Here is a 6,000-nt window from a genome sequence, read left to right as displayed (position 1 = left end):
TCCCCCTGACGAGAACACCAAGAGCTCTTCTGACAATGAACAACCAACATCACCAGAGCAGCATTCAAAGGAGAAGCTATCAGGAAAAGCAGGTCGAGTTAACTACAAGTGTCAAGAATGTGGAAAGAGATTTGGGCTGTTATGCGTGTACCAACGACACTTGCGCTATCACAAAAAAGAACCCAGTAAGTGTTCACAGTGTCCAGCTCACTTTAGGGATTCTGCATCCCTTGAGCTTCATCTTCAAAATCACTCAAGCACTGGACAAACGGATGAAGATGGACAAACATCTCGTGGTACTGGTACAATCAGGGACACTGTCCTGCAAAAGGGTAATGCAGAGGACATAGAGGATGACTATATGGACCATACTCAAAACGATAAAGGAAATTCTTCAGAGGTTCTTTACGAATGCACCGAGTGCACTGAGACGTTCTCATGCTTAGAGATGTTTCTTCAGCATCAGACTTCTCATGGCTCAGAAAACAATGACTAACTATCCAATCAGACGCGTCATCATTGTCATTGCCAACAAACAAGCTCTCAAGGGTCGAGTATTTTTGATTTTACGTGCCATTGTTTAATAACAGTATAGATTCTGAAGAGTTGTAAAGGTTTATTTGCAATGCTTATTTTACAAAGATACTTTCATACACCTGTCTTTACCCTGATGAGAAAATGTTTTTATTGATGAGTGTCAGAAAACAAGGGAACCAGGAAGTAAGGCAGGAGTAGAGAGCATACCAAATGACTTTGAAATTCACAGTAAACAAATGTGCACAACTTCAACATATACCTGTCATGGGTAAAATGCATCGTTTAAACCCAGCAGTGTCCAACAAACTATGGTTTCCGTTAACTTGAAAGTCACGCCAATTCACTAGCTATGGTAAATATGTTGCTGTTCATTTGTACTTTTGGTGGCATATTGCTTCATTATTTTTTTTTATATACATTTTTACTTGCAGTTATGTGATTTTCAACAGTACCTTTAATCTGTCTTAAGTGTATATCTTCATTTGAAAAGATAGTACTGTCACCTAGAAGGTTTTTACTTGTGCCATTAAAATTGTACAGAGAATTGCAACATGTCTGTCTTTGGTGACACCTAGTGGTAGTTTCAAAAAAGACACCAGTTGACAGCAGGCAGCACTGCTAAGTTCAGAGTCTGTGGGATACCATACTGTTTTACACAAACTGTAATGCCTTGCATAAATCAGCTTGTGAAGAGCTGCTGACTCAATTCGTCATTACCAGGCCTCTAAATACTGCATTTTCTTGTCAAAGCTACATGTCATATAGATAATTTCCTCTTGGCGTGTCTCTCATCACGCAAGTTACTTAAGAAATCCACATTGACTTTTGCTTAAGCACCTGTCATGTGGATAAAAGCCCATCCAACCACCCCCAACCTTCTTCCTACAAGGACTTTATTAGGGTCCGAGCACCGATGGTGCGAAAGCCCTGTTGTTCTTCAAAGAGTTATTATTCTGCGTTATTATTATTTTCTGTAAGCAACTGCAGTTTTGGAGGCTTTATCATATTCAAAAACTCATGAAAGTTGGTACATGCGTCTCCCTGTGAAATGTATTTTATTTTAGTGGAGTCGCCATTCAAAATAATTTGTTTTCGTCGATCAGTGTGGCCGTGGCTCGGTGGCCAAAAAGTGACTTTTGGGTCACTTTTTGATATATTACAATTTTCTTTTCATAATTTGGACGACATGCTATAGTATGATTTTTATAAAAAGTCATAACAAATTGGTGGCTCGAACCCCAAACCTCCTTGCTGAGAGGCAACAGTGCTAACCACTGCATCATCAATCTTCCCAGGAGATGGTCTGCATTGTGACAATCTTTGGCTCACTGCAACCTATAACTCCACCGTCCACAAATATTCATTCAAATGTGACCAAAATTGCCGCAGACATTCTTTGGATAGTAGATGTACATGTTTCCAAGGGGGTCTGGAGTGACATTAAATATCCTCCTGTAACGTGTAGTGTATGCAAAACTTTTTCAATTTCTGCAAATGTTTCAACTTCACTAAAATTTGAATCATCATCAACAGGCCAAGGTGGAATTTGAGGTAAAAAAATTATACTTCACCAAGGTTGCTATTAACGCTTTAATGTCCTCACCAAGAAAAAAGTAATGGAAAAATTATTTATTTGCATTTTTTATTTCTTTGGGGCAGTAATAACGACAATCAAAAAAAAAAAAAATTTCAACTAACCCCACAGTTCTGTAAATACAGTCTTCTACCAAATGGTTGAGATGTCACTTTATGGTGAAAGTACCAAAATACATACAAATACCAAAACAGAATTATTCAAATACAATGCTAACTTATGGCAGTAATAAACAGCATAAATGTTAGATAAACTTTGTGACTCGTGGTGCCAGTAGTCCTCCAGGGCTGGGAAGTTGAACACACCCATGAAGAGTAGTATTGCCAGGAAATCTTCAATCTCTTCTGGGCTAGTCTTGATTGGATCCCCCACCTCATGGGCAGAGTGCAGATTGGTATGATGAGCAATATGTTCAATCATCTGGTCAGTGAAGAGCATTTTTAAGTACTGGAAGGGTGTTTTTACGGCCTCAGGGTGTTCAAATCTTGATTTAGGAACCTGTAATTCTGCAATGTCTTCATGCTTCCAGATTCTCCTTGTGCCTTTGTTTGGGCCTGAGGGTGAACTTGGGTCAGGTGGGTCCTCTGGGTCCTCCAAGGAAACAGTTTTTAGGGCGTTCTTCCCTTTTCTGCTCTTCTTGCAGTGTAGAAGATGTGCTTGCTGAGGCAACCGCCGCCTCATCCATGGATTCAAAAGGAGTGTCCCCAGCCTCTTCTTCTTGTGTGGGCTGATAATCAGGATCCTCAATTTGGTCATCATCATCACTCAGATCAGCATCAGAGTCTTGAGGATTTTCTGGTATAAGTGTCAAAAAATTGCATAGCCTTGCACCGTAAAAAGATTTAGCATCCATCTATTTCACTATCTAGTGAAAAGTGTTTGCCCCCTTCCTGATTTCAAATTTTTTTGCATGTCTGTCACTTAAATGTTTCAGACCATCAAACAAATTTAAATATTAGTCAAAGATAACACAAGTAAACACAAAATGCAGTTTTTAAATGAAGGTTTTTATTATTAAGGGAGAAAAACAATCCAAACCCACATGGCCCTGTGTGAAAAAGTATTTGCCCCCTCCTGTTAAAACATAACTGTGGTTTATCACACCTGAGTTCAATTTCTCTAGCCACACCCAGGCCTGATTACTGACACACCTGTTCTCAATCAAGAAATCACTTAAATAGGACCTGCCTGACAAAGTGAAGTAGACCAAAAGATCCTCAAAAGCTAGACATCATGCCGAGATTCAAAGAAACTCAGGAACAAATGAGAAAGAAAGTAATTGAGATCTATCAGTCTGGAAAAGGTTATAAAGCCATTTCTAAAGCTTTGGGACTCCAGCAAACCACAGTGAGAGCCATTATCCACAAATGGAGAAAACATAGAACAGAGATGAACCTTCCCAGGAGTGGCCAGCCGACCAAAATTACCCCAAGAGCGTAGCGACGACTCATCCAAGAGGTCACAAAAGACCCCACAACAACATCCAAAGAACTGCAGGCCTCACTTGCCTCAGTTAAGGTCAGTGTTCATGACTCCACCATAAGAAAGAGACTGGGCTAAAATGGCTCGCATGGCAGAGTTCCAAGACGAAAACCACCGCTGAGCAAAAAGAACATTAAGGCTCGTCTCATTTTTGCCAGAAAACATCTTGATGATCCGCAAGACTTTTGGGAAAATACTCTGTGGACTGACGAGACAGAAGTTGAACTTTTTGGAAGGTGTGTGTCCCATTACATCTGGCGTAAAAGTAACACTGCATTTCAGAAAAAGAACATCATACCAACAGTAAAATATGGTGGTGGTCGTGTGATGGTCTGGGGCTGTTTTGTTTCTTCAGGACCTGGAAGACTTGCTGTGATAAATGGAACCATGAATTCTACTGTCTACCAAAAAATCCTGAAGGAGAATGTCCGGCCATCTGTTCGTGACCTCAAGCTGAAGCCAACTTGGGTTCTGCAGCAGGACAATGATCCAAAACACACCAGCAAGTCCACCTCTGAATGGCTGAAGAAAAACAAAATGAAGACTTTGGAGTGGCCTAGTCAAAGTCCTGACCTGAATCCTGTTGAGATGCTGTGGCGTGACCTTAAAAAGGCGGTTAGTGCTGGAAAACCCTCCAATGTGTCTGAATTACAACAACTCTGTGAAGATGAGTCGGCCAAAATTCCTCCACAGCTGTAAAAGACTCATGGCAAGTTATCGCAAACGCTTGATTGCAGTTGTTGCTGCTGAGGGTGGCCCAACCAGTTATTAGGTTTAGGGGGCAAACACTTTTTTACACGGGGCCATGTGGGTTTGGATTTTTTTTCTCCCTTAATAATAAAAACCTTCATTTAAAAACTGCATTTTGTGTTTACTTGTGCTATCTTTGACTACTATTTAAATTTGTTTGATGGTCTGAAACATTTAAGTGTGACAAACATGCAAAAAAATAAGAAATCAGGAAGGGGGCAAACACTTTTTCATACCACTGTATGTGCGCAACCCTTTGCGGCTCGTGGCATTGACAAAATGGCAGTGAGAATGAGGTCGTCGAGGGTATCCAATGGTATGTAAGCTAGTAATATATAAAATGTGGAGGTAAGTGGCAATTGATATTTTTAGCTGGTAATGCCTTAGCATAGTCAGCCTTCACTGCCAGTTTGGCCTTGCAGCCAAGCACAGTGTCACGATAATATCCTGTGGCGAAGAAAAACATTTTTTCAATGGATGCCATTACTGGAAACATGGCCACATAACTGCTGACATAACATTTCAAACAATGTTAATTATTATCCTCTGTGTATATATATATTTTAAACCACGATTGAAAGGATAATTGGACACATATGTTGTGGGCAGCATCATAGAACACGATATCTGCTTTCAGAATACTTTGCTTGTATCACTGGTGGGACATTAAATAAGGTGTCATAACTTTAGGTTGGAGAGCTTTTAATTTGGTTTGGTAACGGCCGTTATGAAGCCTTGAGTTTGGATTTTGGCCAACACGATTTTGCTAATCCCAAGTGGTTTGGAGACAGAATTGACCATATTTGGACTAGCTGGGAGCGAGTGGTGAATCCGACCATACTACGGCCCAGCCACCGACAGCAGTAACCTGACTGCACCACAGGCCTGTCAATCAAACAGACACGCCCCCCAAAACGCAACTTTTTTAAGCTTATTTTGTTATTGATAACGGGATTATTTTCAGATGCAACACAAGAAAATTAATAAGAAGTGACTTTAGCTAGCAAAATCAAGATAACTCTGGAATGGAATGGGAGTCTATTCAGCTGGAGGTTTTTTGGAGCCAAACTCTGGCCCCACTCGGTGGTATTGCAGCTTAAGGCACTTCCGCATTTGCCTAATTTTTTGGACCTGAAAGCTACGTCCACTTTTATAAACAGTTAATGGTGGTGACTCTTTTCATGAGATTTTGGCTCTGAATAGTTCATAACTTTTTCCATGGGGCATTTAATCACCTGCAGAACCAGCGTTCAGTTTGAGCCTGTATGATTGAGATGGAGACCGCTTTTTTTTTCTGGCTTTAAAGCTTTTATTGCAACACCTGAGCTGATAAAAAGAGAATAAAGTTTTACTTAAAAGGTATTGAGAAATAGTACATTAAACAAGCACTGATACACGGGACCTTGCACACCTGCACCCATCGGAGGGCCAGCAATACGGGGGTGAACATGGAGTTTTCAGCATTTTAGTTTTTAGATGTTATGTCCTGCGTGGTGTGCGGTGGACATAATGCATTTCACATTTTCTATCACTTCCCACATTTACTACGTAGCACTGTGCGTGGCATCATCAAAGTCTTAAGGCTTTTCTTGCCTGATTTAGGGGTGAAACAGGTTGAACAGATCCCCCTCTTCAAC

This window comes from Brachyistius frenatus, unplaced genomic scaffold (assembly GCF_029030835.1).
Source record: "Brachyistius frenatus isolate BFR_SWC_R1_liver_20210118 unplaced genomic scaffold, ASM2903083v1 Contig_14, whole genome shotgun sequence".
Lineage (NCBI taxonomy): Eukaryota > Metazoa > Chordata > Actinopteri > Embiotocidae > Brachyistius > Brachyistius frenatus.
The sequence above is the reverse complement of the archived record's forward strand: the minus strand, read 5'-3'. Positions refer to the sequence as shown.